At 42.9% G+C, this 18,818-nt stretch overlaps 1 pseudogene; it reads left to right on the forward strand.

The window, feature by feature from the left end:
* The window catches only part of LOC110797852 (auxin response factor 7-like), a 42,147-nt pseudogene that overhangs the window by 17,200 nt on the left and 6,129 nt on the right, over positions 1–18,818 (forward strand).

An 18,818-nucleotide genomic window follows, 5' to 3' on the forward strand; every position in this document is an offset into this window, starting at 1 on the left:
ACCCTTGCAGCAATTTTTACGAAAAGTTTATTTTTTGCTACGTATATTTTTTATGCGCGGGCACCGAGGCTGCTGTGCCTGACCAAAAGGCCAGGCAGCAACTTCAGCGCCCAGCAGTGGGCGTGAGAAATTTTGGCGCCCAGCCAGGGGCGTTGAAAATACGTCCCTGGCTGGTTCTCGTTTTCTGTTTGCGTCTACTTTTGTTTATGCGACTTCGATTTGACGTGCTTGCCTAATAACGTCCTTTACGCGTTGTGCAGCGTTTGTGGGATTCGTTACAGGCCATCCCGAGCGTCGCTTATTTTTGTGGCGATCACTCGGGTTTGCGGAACACGTGTTTCGGTATAACTCTTCGGAAAATTAGTCTATGAATGTTTGGGCAATTTTTAAGGTCGTTGGTTTTCCAGGATAGTTAGTCACACACAATCACATATTTCGCTACACATAACTACATTACAAACATGAATTTGAAAATTAAATATGTCACATAGTTTATGATAGGCTTCTATGGGTAGTTTATTTGCGCCTAGCTTGGTACCGCTTCTATCGTAGATCCAACACATGCCCCGGTCGAGGTAGTATCTTCAACAGACGAATTTCGCTCAAGAGGCCAACCCGCAAGTGCAAGCCAAGGGGGCATGCAGGCGAGAGGGACCTAATGAGCGAGCAATTGGGTTCGGGATAGGTGTACTACCTGCACAAGTACCGAGTGGGCAACATGCGCGGCGTATGCACCCCCCTATTGGCGGAAAAAGGTATCCTTAGTCCCAACTCCCGAGGGAGCCGAGATTCGTTATGCGGTTCTGCCCGTTCACATTAAAACGCTGATTTTCAGGTCGTTCCAACTTGATGGGGAAATAAACGCGGGGTAGGATCGTTTCACCCTTCGGCTATTTTGATTACCTACAAGCACGAGTATTTCCTTCACTATCCCCAGTGGAGTCGCCACTGTGAGGGGGTCGAAAAAGCGCGAGGCTGATGCGTCACCTCGTCCCTCATGGGTGTGACGATTCTTTTTATTCAATCAAGTGTAATTGGATTTCATGTGAGTTTACACCCAATTGACTAGTAATATAGGAGTCGACATTCAGTTTTTAACGACAATGAGAAAAACTGACAAAACCCGGTTATCCTGACATAAAGGGAGTGCAATTATGTTTGACCACGACGGCCGTAGGTTCCCTTGTGATCCCTGGTGTGGGGATCTCTCAATATACACCCGCAAGGTAGAGATTGAGGGTTCGGGGGACTGTAACTACCGAGATGAGTACTTCGCTCGTCGATAACTCCAGAGGCAGGATATCCTTACTAGCTCAGCATAAATAATTGAAGGGACATGCGTTAACTATTAAACTAATCTGAATTGATTTTAGCAATATGCAACATATAATACTAGATCGATCGCGATTATCTGATTTAGATAGCATTAAGGGACCTAGCATGATAATCCAATTTCCCAAAAATATTATATTTGTTAGGCGTGATAGAACAATCAGATTTAGTTAGTTTAACAGTTCATAAAAAGGGCGAGGAAAGCAGTTAAATCATTGAAAAGGGGCACATTACGACGCACCCTTGAGAGGTGCGTCACGGTTCTCAGAAAACTAACCACTTTGACTTTGCTATTCCTCCTTTTTATTTAACGAATCTCAATTATGGGACAGGATACGTTCTGTTCGATTTATGGATCGATTGCGACAGAACGCGTGAACAATTTCGTAGCGTGAGGCTTAGGCTAAGGGTTGGAGTCAATACTCAGAATATAATTGTGTGTTGTGTGTCCCCTCTTCACATCGGCTTTAGGGGTCTATTTATAGGAAAGAGTGGCGTAAAAAGATAGATTTTCAGGAATTTGAATACGAAACGGATTAGGAAAAGAATCCGTACCAGGTATTTTCGGCGCCCAGCTCTAGGCGTCAAAGATTTCGGCGCCCAGGGCTGGGCGTTGAAAATAGGGTCTAGCAGAATTCTTTGTCAGATTGGACTCTAGAGTACGGAGTTCATTAAGAGACTTAATCCGAGTTATTTGGTGCGTATCAATTTACGACGGAATGCGTCTGGGCCCTTTACGAACTCTAGGTTCGTTATGAGTTTAATTAATACGTAACTCTTATTTTCGAATCGTATTAGGAATAGGATTCTCTCGCAGTTTCTATCTCATTTAGGATTTATGTTGGAGTGCAACACCTAATTCTGACAGGTTTCTATCTTTTATGACTTGCCACTTTTAACAGCTGCCCATTACGGCAGTTACTATTTTTAGCAGGTTTCTATAAATAGCAGGTTTCGGGTGAAATGAAAAGGGGAATTGAGATTCGTTATTTTATAGGAGATGCGTTGTCAAGTGGAGATTTTATGCTTTCATCATCGAACCTTCCCTTTCGGGAATGGGGACAAAAGTAGGTGTCTACAACCATCAAGCACGAATGCTTGGGGGCCCGAAAGAAAATACATATTTCAAAAGAGAGTATGCAAAGTTAAAACAATATTCCCAGACTACGCTGTACGAAGTCCCGTGTTTGTATAACCTCAAAAGATAAAACCGGATTACGACCTCAAGACAAAGGTCGCCGTTGATACTTATACATAGTCCCCTAATCAAGGACCCAAGTAGTGGAAAAATTGAGCCGTAAAGACTAGCTCAAAACCATGAAAGATGATGACCACAAGACAATGGTCCGTCTAAGCCCGTTGTCAACCCACATTCAGGTTGCAACTAAGTCCGAGCATCCCTCGAAAGAATTCGCTCCTGCGAGAATGAATAAAAAAAAAAAAAATTCTCAAAAGAAATCACGATGAACAAAAGAAATGGGAACTTGCCCACCTCAATCAGGCAAGATCACGCCACGAACCACGCGAGTTCCAAATCAAAAAAACGAATTCAGGGACGTCCACCCTCAGCGGACAGGGCTCGCCCACCTTCAGCGGGTGGGGTCTGCGTCACTAGCCGCGCAGGTCCTCAGTTTTCGAAAAATAAAATATTCAAATTCAAAATAGGCTCGCCATCTTTAGCCGGCGGGGTCTACGTCACAAACCGCGTAGGTCCTTATTTTCAAAAAAAACAAACAAACTTCAAAACAGATTCGTCCACTTCTATCGGACGGGGCGTCCACCCTTAGCGGACAGGCTCGCCATCTTTAGCCGGCGGGGTCTGCGCCACTAACCGCGCAGGTCCTTAGTCGCTGCAGCGATAACTTTTTCTGGTTTTCCGTTTTTCCAAAAAAGAACGATGTGAGTAGTTTTCCTTTTTTCCAAAAATTAAAGGATTGGTTTTCTGTTTTTCCAAAAAAGAATGATGTGAGTAGTTTTCCTTTTTTCCAAAAATTAAAGGATTGGTTTTCCGTTTTTCCAAAAAAGAACGATGTGAGTAGTTTTCCTTTTTCCAAAAATTAAAGGATTGGTTTTCCGTTTTTTTCCAAAAAAGAACGATGTGCTGGATTTTCCTTTGTTTTACGTCCCATAAAAACAAGGGGGTTTTCTCGTTTAGCTAACCCTGAAAATGAGAATCTTTAAAAACATTTTTACCTCGTGATTGGGCTTGGCCAGGCCCAATTACACTTTATAGCTTTGATTTCGAAAACATCTATAGCTACTCCCAATGACAAAGTGAGGGAGTTTCTACGCCTCTTTAGATACTTCCAATGACAAAGCGAGGGAGTTTCTATACTATCCGGTGACAAATCCCAATGACACGTGAGGGATATGTCGACACTTCAACTGATGACCCTTAAGTCAAAAGTTATCACTCGGGGGCTCGTGAGACCCTCGCAAAATAAGTCACATACACTATGGCTTTTGTGACGCACTCCGTCCAGTACTTTGACCATCGTCTCATCCCGAGATTCAGTCTAAGTGGGGGCTAACTGTAGACACCTACTTTTGTCCCCATTCCCGAAAGGGAAGGTTCGATGATGAGAACATAAATCTCCACTTGGCAACGCATCTCCTATAAAATAACGAATCTCAATCACCCTTTTCATTTCGACCAAGACTGCTATTTATAGAAACCTGCTAAAAATAGTAACTGCCATAATAGGTAGTTGTTAAAAGTGGCAAGTCATAAAAGATAGAAACCTGTCAGAATTAGGTGTTGCACTCCAACATAAATCCTAAAAGAGATAGAATTTGCAAGAGGAATCATGTTCCTAGTATAATTCGAAAATAAGAGTTACGTATTAATTAAAATCCTAACAAACCTAGAGTTCGTAACGGGCCCAGACGCATTCCGTCATAAAGTTAATGCGCACTAAAAGACTCGGATAAGTCTCAAACACTCCGGATTCTAAGAGTCCAAATCTGACAAAGAACTCGGCCCAAACATCATTTTCAACGCCCAGCCCTGGGCGCTGAAATTGCCTAGATCCCATTTTCAACGCCCAGAGTTGGGCGCCGAAATCTTTAACGCCCAGCCCTGGGCGCTGAAAATACCTGGGACGTGTTCTCTCCTAATTCTTCTTGGATTAGAGCTCTACAATTCTATCTTTCCACGAACTCTTCCCTATAAATACAGCCCCAAATTCGACGTGAACACAACACACAATTCATATTCTGAGTATTGACTCCAACCCCTAAGCCTAAGCCTCACGCTGCGAAATTGATCACGCGTTCTGTCGCAATCGATCCAAAAATCGAACAGAACGTATCCTGTCCCGTAATTTGAGATTCGTTAAATAAAAGGAGAAATAGCAAAGTCAAAGTGGTTAGTTTTCTGAGAACCGTGACACACCTCTCAAGGGTGCGTCGTAATGTGTACCTTCGCATGATTTAATTGCTTTCCTAGCCCTTTTATAAACTGTTAAACTAATTTAATCTGATTGTTATATCACGCCTAATAAAGATAATATTTTAGGAAATTGGATTATCATGCTAGGTCCCTTAAAACAATCTAAATCAGATAATCGCGATCGATCTAGTATTATGTGTTGCATATTGTTAAAATCAACTCAGATTAGTTTAATAGTTAACGCATGTCCCTTCAATTATTTATGCTGAGCTAGTAAGGATATCCTGCCTTTGGAGTTATCGAAGAGCGATTACTCCTCTCGGTAGTTACAGTCCCCCGAACCCTCAATCTCTACCTTGCGGGTGTATGTTGAGAGATCCCCACACCAGGGATCACAAGGGAACCTATGGCCGTCGTGGTCAAACATAATTGCACTCCCTTTATGTCACGATAACCGGGTTTTGTCAGTTTTTCTCATTGTCGTTAAAAACTGAATGGCGACTCCTATATTACTAGTCAATTGGGTGTAAACTCACAGGAAATCCAATTACACTTGATTTGACAAAAAGAAACGTCACACCCACGAGGGACGAGGTCACGCATTAGCCTCGTGCTTTTTTGACCCCCTCACAGTGGCGACTCCACTGGGGATAGTGAAGGAAATACTCGTGCTCGTAGGTAATCAAAATAGCCGAAGGGTGAAACGATCCTACCCCGCGTTTATTTCCCCATCAAGTTGGGACGACCTGAAAATCAGCATATTAATGTGAACGGACAGAACCGCATAACGAATCTTGGCTCCCTTGGGATGTTTCATCTCGGGAGTTGGGACTAAGGATACCCATCGCCAACCGGGGGTGCATACTCTTCGAATGTTGTCCACTCGGCACTTTCGCTAGTAGTACACCCGTCCCAAACCCAATCGCTCTCCCACTAGGTCCCTCTCATGGGTGCATGCCCCCTTGGCTTACATCGTGATTGGCCTCTTGGGCGAAATTCGTCTGTTGAAGGCACTACCTCGACCGGGACATGTGTTGGATCTGCGATAGAAGCGGTACCAAGCCGGCGTAAATACTACCCATAGAAGCCTATCATAAACTACATGACATATTATTATCTTGCCTCATGATGTAATGTTAGTTATGTGTAGCGAAATTCTTTCGAGGGATGCTCGGATTTAGTTTTAACCTGAACGTGGGTTGACAACGTGCTTAGACGGACCATTGTCTTGAGGTCGTAATCCTTTTTTATCTTTTGAGATTATCCAAACACGGGACTTCGTACAGCGTAGTCTGGGAATGTTGTTTTAACTTTGCATACTCCCTTTTGAAATGTTTATTTTCTTTCGAGCCCCCAAGAATTTGTGCTTTACGGTCATTTCTTGTCAAAGAGGTTCCTTGGGGATACGCGTTTTGTAATGTTCTTGATCGTGTTTGGGATCGTGCTCGTAAGTGCGAGCAATCTTTGTAGTGGTATGCTACTTTGATGAAGTCGTGGAGTGCGACTTCATTTTCCGGGCGACGGAGTTTGCTTCATTTTTTCAATAATTAATACATCGAGCTTACTTTGGCCCGGATTGATCTTTTGACAAATAAACGCTTTTTAATTTGAGAAACCAACGACTTGATTTTTTTTAATTTTGATTTTTTTTCGTTTCGAAGAATGACCTTGATTTTTTCATTTTTTCTATATTGCCTTTAAAAAATGTACACATATTTTTTCCTTGAGATGAGTCTAAGTCTCGACAAGTTTTTACATTTGTTTTCATTATCCGGGCTCTAAAAGTGCTTTGGGCTTGATCTTGATTACAGCAGGGCCTCGTACGATTTTAAGTCCTTTCCTACTCCGCGTTTTGAAGGGTCCGGGTCTTGGACTAGATTTCCGGCGCCCCTGGCAAGGCGTTAATAATTTCGGCGCCCAGCCTTGGGCGCTGGAAATGCTATTTCGACAGTTTTCTTTTCTTAATTCCGGATTTCTTAACACGTTTCCGAATGGGATCAGGATGTCACTTGATGCTTTCGTGTATATATAGGGGTCAAGTACGTCTTTCTTTTTCACCACTCTCCATCTTCCTTTCTCTCACAATTGCCTAGCTTTTACTCTTTCCTATTCTTGCCATGTTGATTCCTCCTTTCTCCCTCCAACGAGTTGTTAGGCGTTGGCTAAGAGCCCTTAATCCCACAGAAAAGGCTTTGTTGAAAGGATACCACTTAGAGGCATTCTTAGGCTTACAACAAATTAATATTGATTATAAATTTCTGTATGCGGCCCTAGACTTTTGGGATTCTGATCACCATGTTTTTGTTTTTCGGGGCAGTGAAGTATGCCCACTGCCAGATGAGTTTGCCGCGATCCTTGGTTATCCTAGCAATGCTACTCCTGCTACCCCTGGCACTGTTGAAGAGGGTAAAACAACCATAGGGGCTTTCCTAGGACTAGATGCTAACATGCTTGCTGAGATCGTTGTGGGTGATAAGGTTAATTTGGCAAAGCTTGTGAAACACCATTTTAGACCTAGTAAGAATATGACCGAACAGAAATTGAATATTCGAGCATTTGTATTCTGCTTGTTGAACCACTATTTACTGTCGAATAATAATGGCGAGTTTGGTGACATAAGGTTGTTCCCCTTGATCAGCCAGATGGAGAGTTGTTATTCCATTATGCCGTTGGTTGTTGCCGAGACCTTGCTGAGTGCGGATGAATTAAAGAAGCATGCCAAGTCTGAAATTTTTAAGGGGAGCCCCCTATTGCTGCAGGTAATCGATCGTTTATATGCGCACATATATTTATTTTTTATTTTTTTTGTTTACCCCTGCCTGGAGCTGAGTATCAGCGCCCAGGGCTGGGCGTCGTATATTCTGGCGCCTGGTCCTGGGCGTTGAAAGTGCGTCCCAGGCATTATTATTTTTCTGATCGTACCCGTTTTTTTGCAGATTTGGCTCATGGAACGGCTCAGGCTTTTAGAAGCTCCCGCCGATCCTAAACGTTATCGCCATATAGCCTTGGGTAACCGAAAATATTTGCACCAAGGCTAGAACGAGGCCGAGTGGGCCTCCTATTTTACTCATGGAATATGCTCTATTAAGTGGGTGGTACCGTGGTGGGGTTTGACTAATATGACGGGGGGTTCCGAGGCATTAGTTTATGTTTCTTTGTTGGGGTTATCTCGACCCATTTACATCTTTCCTTACCGACTCATGCGACAGTACGACTTAAGGCAGACTATCCCGTTTTCCGATACGGTACCACCTAAAGTAGCGGTCTTTTCCGAAGCGCGGGTTCAAGCGTGGGCTAAGTATTATGGTGGCCTCCCGCGTTGGACCGTGGCCACCGATGGCTTTGGGGGTCTTTCTGAAAACTACAAGTTGTGGATGAGTTCCGATGATAAGGCTGTGAGAATTAAAGCTCGAAATGAAGAGCCGGCTGAGCTTTTGATACCTCGAGGTAGGGCTAAGTATGAGAGCCGTGATGCTGCTAATCCTCGTGACCATGGTATTAAGACTGTAAAAGCTCGTCCTGATCGAAAGCGAAAGGAAGTTCCTCCCCGTTCCAGTTCTAGGCCTAAAAATGTGCCTAACATGAAGGGGCCTGCTGTTCACAAAAGAAATGCAAACTCTCGCGGAGATCGTCGCCGGAATAATGTATGGGTTAGGAAAGTTCAGCCCCTAGTAGAACCAGTGGCTAATCCAATTGATGTTGATAATCCTTCCCCTCCCATTGTTTGTGCCGTTGAGGCTGAGCGGGCTATAGCTGTTCAAACCGAAAATGTTTCTGAGGCCTTGGCATCCTTGGAAGTTAGTGTCAAGGAGCCTGTTCTTATGGAGATTGATATAGGGGTAGCGCAGAAGCCTGTGGAGGTGGACCCTGCGAACATTGCCCTCTACAAGACTTTGTTTGATGATCCGGAAAAACTCGAGTAGTGTAGTTCTTGTTAGGGTGTAGGTGCCCTTTATTTATTTCGGTTGTGTTTGTTTTTCATTCCTTAGCACTTTTGTTTTCCTTCTTATTTATTTTTAAATATTAATAAAGGCGTGATTTTATTTTTCTTGTTTTCCTTTTGTTTCTCTTTTTTATTTGCTCATTTCTAGCACTTATGCACGTTATATTTTTTTATTTGATTGGACCGAATCCATAAACAGGATTGCCTACGTATCCTTGTTAAATTACTTTAACTTAGAATCAGGTCGTGCGTAGTTCTAGCTAAAATAGATTCTAGGATGCCGAATTCGATAAGTATGTTCTGAGATGGAAACATATTATTTGAAAAGGTAGAATAAGTGAAGTTTATTATTTATTTTTAATCTGTTGCTTTGCCGAAAAACAAAAAATTGTTTTTATTTTTTGAGTGCATTTTATTTTTGAGTATACGTATTTTGCGCATCATTTTTTCATGTGTTTTTTTTGTGGTACGTATACGTGCTGTACCCCCCCAAGTGTTCGTTAATTTTCCGTGTATGTGCGGATAAAATGATGAGCACTTCTGGGAAAAGTCGGCAAGCAGAGAGATTCAGCGCTCAGGTTGGGGCGTTAAAGATTTCGGCGCCCAGCCCTGGGCGCTGAAAATGATTCTGGGGCAAGTTTCTTGGCGCGTTACTTCTTTTCCTTGACATGTTCTTGCATTTATTTCTTTTTATTTGTTTTGTTTTACTCTTTGTTCGTCAGGAATCAATTTTGACGCTATTTTGGAAGCTTTTTGGACTGTTAGCGTTAGACGCATTTTCGTCCGGATTAATTTATTCTATTCGTGACTCGAAACGGCTTTGAAAATGGAGTTAGAGTGCAGAAGATATGAAGATCTTTGCGTAGGTTTTTTGGGTGGGTTGAGGTGCGTGTTGTTAATGAAGGGTATGGTGGGGTTACGTTTTATTAATTTTCTTTTTAAGCAACATTTGCATTTGTTTTGGATTTGATTTCCTTTGACTTCTTTGGATTGCATGGGTTGACTTTTATGTCTTGGAGATGTGAAGGGGATGGTACGGTTTATTTTGTGGATTTCGAGAATTGGTTTTGATGTCACGATTCAAAACCGAGTGGGCCTTGCTATTGGGCCTAAAGTGGGCCGCTTCCTTATATTTTTTGATTTTATATTTGCGAATATGATTAGTGCTTGTTTAGTGTTAGAACAATATTTTAGGAGAAATCTTACGCCTTTATTAATTTGGAAAGTAAGGAAAACACACTGAAATAAATTAATCAATATTCTAGGGGACCATATCTGGGGCTTTATTCTTTCTATCATCTAAAGAACTAATAGGCGTTTTGCTAAAGTGCTCTCTACGGCTCAAGCCTTGGGTTTAGTCTCGTAGAACTTTGGTCCTTCGCCTGTACTCATCTTAAACTCTATTCCCTTTGCGTTGACCCACTGACATGTCTTCACCCATCCGTACTCGGCCTCTTCTAGTGTTGATGTAGGAGTGATTAACCGAGTTGGATCGAAACTTTCATCTTGTAGAGCTAGGGTAGTCATCACAGTCTCGTCCTCCATAGGCTTCGATTCGTTAAACAATGTCCATAGAGCTTGGTTGTCCAATATTTCAGTGGTTTCAGTTTTGGTGAGGTGGGGTGCCTCATCCAAAGTATGACAGTCATGGAAAATTTCGAATCCGGGCTTTAGCAGGCCATTCTGAACGAAGGGTTCAGGGAAGTCACAGCATGGGTGTTCTTCTCCTTCCCGGACAAACATACCGTTAAGGGTTCTTTGATATGGGGAAAGGAGGGTGGCTCGTTTTGTCTTGGCTGGCTTAAGGAGTAGCCTAGACAAGTGATCAGCAATATCTTCCTCCGTTGGTTCATAACCTAGGCCAAAGGGAGTAGATTTGTTGGGTGGGGGATGGAACATGTAGTTCTTCTTCCTTATGCCCAATGGAGTTCCCAGGAAATAGCCCTGAGCTAGCAATATTTTAGGGATGACCCGGGGTGCACGCGGATCTAGAAATGCTAAATTATAGTCCTCAATGAATTGGATGGCTTCATCCACTTGAAAACCGTAAAGGTCTTCCGCAGTGTCGGCCGTTCCAACCATAGTACAGCTGACGTCAAGAGGAGGGGCGCGTATTTCCAGAATTACCCCGTTATGGTTAAGCTTAACCATTTGATGCAGGGTAGAAGCCACACCTCCTAAGTCATGGAGCCAAGGGCGTCCTAAGAGGAGGTTGAAAGTGGGCTTGATGTCGATTATTTGAAACTCCGTGGTACGTGCCACGGGCCCGGTTGGTATGGTGAGGTTGATTTTTCCCAACACAGGCCTTCGAGAGGTATCATAAGCTCGTACTCCTTGCGTGGAGGTTTGGAAGTCATCGCTTCCTAGCCCCAAGCAATGGGCGGTTCGCAATGGGCAAACGTTTACCGCTGAACCGTTATCTACGAGTGCTAGGGGGATGTTTTGTCCTTTGCATCCAACCACTAGATAGAGGGCCTTGTTGTGGGCGCCTCCTTCTTTAGGTAAGTCTTTGTCAGTAAAAACTATTGCTTTTTCCTCAACATCTCTTGTGACGTGGTTAACCAACGAGTCAGGTGTGATATCCGTAGGGACTGAGATGAGGTCAAGTGAGCGAATAAGTTTTTCACGGTGTTCCTTTGAAGTGCACATGAGATCCCAGATGGTAATCTCAGCTTTAGTTCTTTTTAGTTACTTCAAGAGAGGATTTTCGATGACTTCTGCGACAGTGGTGTGCCGTACGTTTTCATGAGTCTGTCTGACTGAAATGTCGTCCCCGGGAGGTGGGCGAATATCCTGTTGGTATACCCTTCCGGACCGAGTGAGGTTGTCAACTTCGGGCTCTTGAGGGGTGGTGTCAATGGGAGCATGCCCGGGCCAAGTTTCAGTAAAGAGGTCCTGATCCGATACTTGAGACAGGTAGACATCTTCCGCATCATCATCCCACACACCGCACACTTCTCTCTCGATTTGTTCCATAGGGACCATGGCGAGTGGCGCACCTTGAGGCGTAATGTACACCGTAGGGTCAAAGTTTTTATTTTCTGGTTGATCGAGAGAGATGTGACAAGAACCGAGTGGGCTCTTGTTGTTGTTGGGTTTGCCAACGTTAGGGAGAGGTATTACTTCGTCCTCTATCATATCTTGGATCGTGTTTTTTAGATTCCAGCAGTTTTCAGTATCGTGCCCATTTCCTTGATGGAATTTGCAATAGGTGCCCTCGACCCAATATTTGTTTTTGAATGGAGGGTCGGGTGTGGGGCCTATGGGCCTTAGCTTTCCTTGATTGGTTAGTCTTTGGAAGGCTTGTACCAGAGTCGACCCGAGTGGAACAAACTTTCGATCTCGGGTCCACCTTCCAGGGCTCCTTCGGGTTGGGGTTTCCTCTAAGGCGTGGACCTCTTGGGCTTGAGGCGCGTGGCCCCTGTTGTAGGTGTTACTTTTGTATGCAGGCTTGCTTTGTACTGTTTTTGCAAGGTCATCCTCGATCTTTATTCCTACGTCATAAACCCTTTTGAAGGTATCAAGGCCCAAGTACCTAAGGTGTTGTTTATAAGCCGGGTCTAGGTTGTCAATGAATTTTTGGACCAATTCAGTTTCAGGAGGCCTATTGATTAGTTGGGCCGATTGGTCTCTCCATCTAGCAAAGTAGGTCGTGAAACCTTCATTTTTCTTTTGGGAGAGGACTTCCAGCTCGCGCATGGTGGCTTGAAAATCCATGTTCGACGAGAATCGCTTGACGAAGACATTGACAAAGTCCTCCCAAGTGGGGAGGAGCTTAGGGTCCTGGTGGTAATACCATTTGAGTGGCACAGGTTCCAAGGACAGAGGAAAGGCAGGCAAATACATGGACTTGTCCACACCTTTCAAGTTCATGGCATTCACGAAGCTCAAGAGATGATCACGGGGATTGTCCGTGGCTTTGAACTTTGGTAAGTCAGATGAACTGAACTTTTCTGGTAGTTTGCCGGGAAAAGGTTTAGGATCGAGGGAGAAATACTTGCTCCCCATGGTTTGCTGCAGAACCATTTTTTCGATCTTCTTCTCGTTATCGAGGTCATTTTTGGCTTGCGCAGCTGCTAAGGATTCGTTTTCCATTTTCAGTTGATTCATAAGTTGGGTCATTTGGACCATCTGGTCTCGTAATTCTTCCATGGACGTGTTTGAGGGTGCGAATCGAGGTTGGCGAAGCGGAGATTCTTGAAAGGGGGAATGAAGGATGGAGCTTGGAGTTACTAAACCTTGTGTTGGTGATGTAGCTTCGAGACGCACTAACCTTTGATTTTTAGATCGACGCCAAGTGGCAGAACCAGCCCTATGCATAAGACAAGCTAAAGTTTAGGCCCAAAGTTAAGCATTACTTAGTCTAGACTTCCGACTCTTCCTATTGGTTTTCTATTCTCGCTTTTGTTGGTACACTTTTGGCTCTTCTATTGGTCATTCTTTGGATTTTCGAAACATTTGCCCGTGTGACATTCAAGGTTATTTTAATTAGCATGCTCGGTTTTGGTGCCGAACATTGTCGTTATGGGAAGCCTAACAACGACACAAGGAGTTATTTATTTTATAAGTCGTCCTTAGAATCGAGTGCCTTTTTTCATACGTCCTCGTAGCAAATTTGTTGCGAATTTTTTTTTATTGCTACGTATATTTTACGCCCGGGACACCAAGGCTGTTGTGCCTGACCAAAAGGCCAGGCAGCAACTTCAGCGTCCGGCAGAGGCGTTGAAAATAATTGGCGCCCAGCCAGGGGCGTTGAAAATGCGTCCCTGACTGGTACTCGTATTCTGTTCGTCTATCCTTTTTTCGTACGACTTAATTTTGCGTGCTTGCCTAATAACATCCTTTACGCGTTGTGCAGCGTGTGGGATCCGTTACAGGCCGTCCTAGGCGTCGCTTATTTTTGTGGCGATCGCCCGGGGTTGCGGAACACGTATTTTGGCATAACTCTCTGGCCAATCGGTGTTTATGAATGTTTGGGCAACTTTTAGGGTCGTTGGTTTTCCGGTATTATTTGTCACACACAATCTCAACACAATCACGTAATTCGCTACACATAACTAGCATTACAACATGAAGCTAGAATAATATGTCACGTAGTTTATGATAGGCTTCTATGGGTAATATTTGCGCCGGCTTGGTACCGCTTCTATCGTAGATCCAACACGTGCCCCGGTCGAGGTAGTGCATTCAAAAGACGAATTTCGTCCCAAGAGGCCAATCACGATGTAAGCCAAGGGGGAATGCACCAATGAGAGGGACCTAGTGGGCGAGCGATTGGGTTTGGGACAGGTGTACTACTAGCGAAAGTGCCGAGTGGACAATATTCGAAGCGTATGCACCCCCCGAGTGGCGATGGGTATCCTTAGTCCCAACTCCCGAGATGAAACACACCAAGGGAGCCAAGATCCGTTATGCGGTTCTGTCCGTTCACATTAATATGCTGATTTTCAGGTCGTCCCAACTTGATAAGGAAATAAACGCGGAGTAGGATCGTTTCACCCTTCGGCTATTTTGATTACCTACGAGCACGAGTATTTCATTAACGTTCCCCAGCGGAGTCTCCACTGTGAGGGGGTCGAAAAAGCACGAGGCTAATGCGTGACCTCGTCCCTCGTGGGCGTGACGTTGTCAGATCAAGTGTAATTGGATTTCCTGTGAGTTTACACCCAATCGACTAGTAATATAGGAGTCGCCATTCAGTTTTTAACGACAATGAGAAAAACTGACAAAACCCGGTTATCGTGACATAAAGGGAGTGCAATTATGTTCGACCACGACGGCCATAGGTTCCCTTGTGATCCCTGGTGTGGGGATCGCTCAACGTACACTCGCAGGGCAGAGATTGAGAGTTCGGGGGACTGTAACTACCGAGAGGAGTGCTCATCGATAACTCCAGAGGCAGGTTATCCTTACTAGCTCAGCATAAATAATTGAAGGGACATGCGTTAAACTATTAAACTATTCTGAATTGATTTTAGCAATATGCAACACATAACACTAAATCGATCGTGATTATCTTATTTAGATTGATTTAAGGTGCCTAGCATGATAATTCAATTGTCCAAGGTATTATCTTATTAGGCGTGATCGATCAATCAAGTTAATAGTTTGAAAATTTTATAAAAGGGTGATGAAAGAGATTAAATCATATGAGTGACACATTACAACGCACCCTTGAGAGGTGCGTTACGGTTCTCAGAAAACTAACCACTTGGCTTTGCTATTTCTCCTTTTATTTAACGAATCTCGGGTTTCCAAGCAATGTTCCAGTATTTAGGCTAAATTCATCAGCTACAAGGGGCAGGACGCGTTCTGTTCGAATTTTGGGTCGATTGCGACAGAACGCCGGATCAATTTCACAGCGTGAGGCTAGGCTTAAGACTAGAGTCAATACTCATGTTATGGAATTGTGTCCTTTTCACATCGGTTTTGAGGCTGTATTTATAGGGAAAGGGTTTGTGGAAAGATAGATTTTTAGAATACGAATCCAAAAAGAATTCGGAGACGACACGGCCCCAGGCATTTTCAGCGCCCAGGGCTAGGCGCCGAAGATTTCGGCGCCCAGATCCAGGCGTTGAAAATGGGATCTGGGCCGAGTTCTTTGTCAGATTTGGACTCTTAGAACGCGGAGCTTTTGAGACTTATCCGAGTCTTTTAGTGCGTATTAACTTTATGACGGAATGCGTCTGTGCCCGTTACGAACTCTAGGTTCGTTAGGATTTTAATCAATAGGTAACTCTTACTTTCGAATTATACCATGAATAGAATTCCTTTTGCAAATTCTATCTCTTTTAGGATTTATGTTGGAGTGCAACACCTAATTCTGACAGGTTTCTATCTTTTATGACTTTGCCACTTTTAACAACTACCTTTTACGGCAGTTACTATCTTTAGCAGGTTTCCATAAATAGCAGTTTTGGCTGAAATAAAAAGGGTGATTGAGATTCGTTATTTTATAGGAGATGCGTTGCCAAGTGGAGATTTGTGTTTTCATCATCGAACCTTCCCTTTCGTGAATGGGGACAAAAATATGTGTCTATAATAGGCAGCCTGCAGAGTTCTTCTGCAAAACTCTCACAGCTAGTGACACTAGCACACACGGGGGATTCTCTGTACCTCGTCGGGCTGAAAAGATTTTCCCACCTCTAGTGAGTTGAAAAAATTCCAACAAATCCCGTTTTAATTTTGTTTGTCATTTTTTCCCTACCTTATTTATTATTGTGCTTACCTGGAAGACATTTGATAGGATTTTTCTATGCAACCTCCTTGTCAAGAGTTGATGGCTAAAGATTTACATAATCAAACATGCACCTTCAGACATATTTATCGAGGTATGCTCCACTCTGAAAATTCCATCTCATGTCTGCGTTATACATCTGTCATTTAGTTTTCGATGTGTTCCTTCGGTTACAGACTTTTATTGGGCCCAGCCCAAGTAACTTAGGCCCGGCCCAACCATAACCCGACTCAATGAACAGGTCTACTCCCGACGTGTACTTTTCTGTATGGCCTAAGGCCTCTGACGTTGCAGGCTGCCAAATATCCTTGTTTAACCAGAAGCTTTATTTTCATATGTTGACTGGTCTGAAATAGTTTCGGATTTAAACATCTAGAAAAAGTAAATAGTTAAATACCATACAAACGCCTTAAGATATCAATACCCACCAATCTCCTTCCCTACCTCCATGCTGTTTTATGTACAAAATGAGCCTTTGTTGCCGGACACTCATGTTGTTGGATCTGACTGACTGTTCAATATACTTTGATTCTTAAAGTGCAAAAAAAAGCTAACACTTACAATTAACCCAGACTGTTGTGAGTTTCTCCGAACTTTCATTTGCAGTTGAATTAGGTTCTTGAACTTGCGTAAAATGTATCAAGAACAGTGTTGTTAATGTCTTGTATTTGATAGAAATGAAATTAATTGGGTTGTGTCTCCATCACTGCACATAAAAAGACACTTGCTGACTACCGGTTGGAGTGTTTTTGTTAGCTCAAAAAGATTATTTGCTGGTGATCCTGTTCTATTTATAAGGTATCTACTGTTATACATTTATTCAAGATGAAGACGTTTTTTCTTTGGGTAATTTGGTAGAACTAGTGTCATATATAGGCTCTTGGTTGATTCAAGGACTCCTCACTTATAACTTATTGCGTGTAGAGACGAGAAATCACATCTTCTATTAGGTATACGGAGAGCAAACAGACAGCAGCCGGCCCTGGCGTCGTCTGTTATTTCCAGTGACAGCATGCATATTGGAATTCTTGCTGCTGCAGCTCATGCTGCTACTAATAACAGTCCATTTACCATCTTTTATAATCCAAGGTAGTTAACTTTACTTTATATACAGCTTGAATTATTATATTCATCATTCATTAAATTGTGTCTGACTAGCATCCTCTGAAACTGAACTGAACTTGATAATGACAGGGCTAGTCCAGCTGAGTTTGTAGTTCCCTTGGCTAAGTATAATAAAGCTATGTACACCCAAGTTTCTCTTAATTGGCATGCGCTTTAGGATGATGCATGTTTGAAACTGAGGAGTGTGGTGTACGTAGATATATCATATATGGGTACTATAACAGGGATCAATGACCTTGATTCGGCGCGATGGAAAAACTCTTAGTGGCGTAACCTCCAGGTACTGCTCCACTCCCTAAAGTCTTATTCTTAATTTCTCAAAGAACATTGTTTTCTTTTAAAAATAAAGCTATCAAAAGCGAGTGAAGTTACGTTTTTAAATTTTTAATTTATTTATTTACCTTCCTGAGATACATATGCTTGATGTGCGCAATTCTGGCATATCTATATCTATTTGTAGCTTTATTCATAAATAATTTGTCCTTCTCTCCCATCTAATTATCTTCCATATCTTTTTCCATGCAATTTATTGCTACACGTACGTTTTCATTGTCTATTCTTGAGGAAATGTATTATGTTGGAGACTCACCATACCTCTCATGTAATCACGTTTCTTACCGTTTATGTTGTCCGGCTTCTCGTTGTCTATTCATTAACTTTTTATGCTCCCTTCGTCCCATTTAAGGTGCGGCAAATGAGTTTGGCACTGATTTTTTGGCACAAAGGACAGAGGAAGTATTTTCGGATATCAGATATGTGTGGGCAAATACATATCATAGTAAAAGACAAAATAAGAAAAATGATAAAAAAGAAATTAAATGGTACTTTTTTAAACAAAAATGGTACTTTTTTTAACTGAATGGTACTTTTTTTTACAGAATGGTACTTTTTTAACATAAATGGTACTTCCTTTTTTGTCTTTTAGCTATTTGTCTTTTAGCTGATATGTGTGTTGCCACACATATCTGATATCCGAAAAACACTAGTGGAAAAAGGCTTATTTGCATCCCCGCATTTGCCACGCCATTCTGAACATGTGACGCAAATGACAAATTTTAGCATAAAATTTAGTCATTTGCGTCGCAGCTTTGTTAAACTGCGACGCAAATGACTCTAGGATGCCCCCCAGAGTCATTTGCGTCGCAGATTAACAAAGCTGCACGCTATTAACTCAATCAAGTGCGTCGCAGATTTACTAATCTGCGACGCAAATGACTCTGGGGGGCATCCTAGAGTCATTTGCGTCGCAGTTTAACAAAGCTGCGACGCAAATGTGTTTTGATTTTTTTTTTTCGAATTCGCGCTCAGCTTAATTGCTTAGGAACATTCTGACTTAGGTTAATATTGCTCGACACTGCTTCCCTCCCAAACGAAACCAACACCTGCTCCCTGCACTGCCGTCGTCGGTGCTTCACTGCCGTCGTCGGTGCTTCACTGCCGTCGTCGTTGCTTCACGGCCAAGGAAGTCCTCCTGCTCCCTCTTCTCTGTCGCTGTCACAAACTGCCGCCGCGGCTGCTGTTTCCGTCGCCCCCTGCACAGTGTTGCCGCGGCACAGCCGCCCCTGCACACTTCCCATACTACCACCGCCCCCTGCACCACCGCCCCCTGCACGTCCCGTTGCTCTCACATCTCTCCTCTCTTCAATAATTAATTAGGTATGATTTACATTTAAGATTGAATTTTAATTGAATTTTAATTGAATTTTAATTGTGCATTTTAATTATAATTCTGGATATTTTGATTGGAATTTTAATTGTACATTTTAGTTGAATTTTAAGATTGAATATAT

This window comes from Spinacia oleracea, chromosome 3, assembly GCF_020520425.1.
Source record: "Spinacia oleracea cultivar Varoflay chromosome 3, BTI_SOV_V1, whole genome shotgun sequence".
NCBI classification, from domain to species: Eukaryota; Viridiplantae; Streptophyta; class Magnoliopsida; order Caryophyllales; family Amaranthaceae; genus Spinacia; species Spinacia oleracea.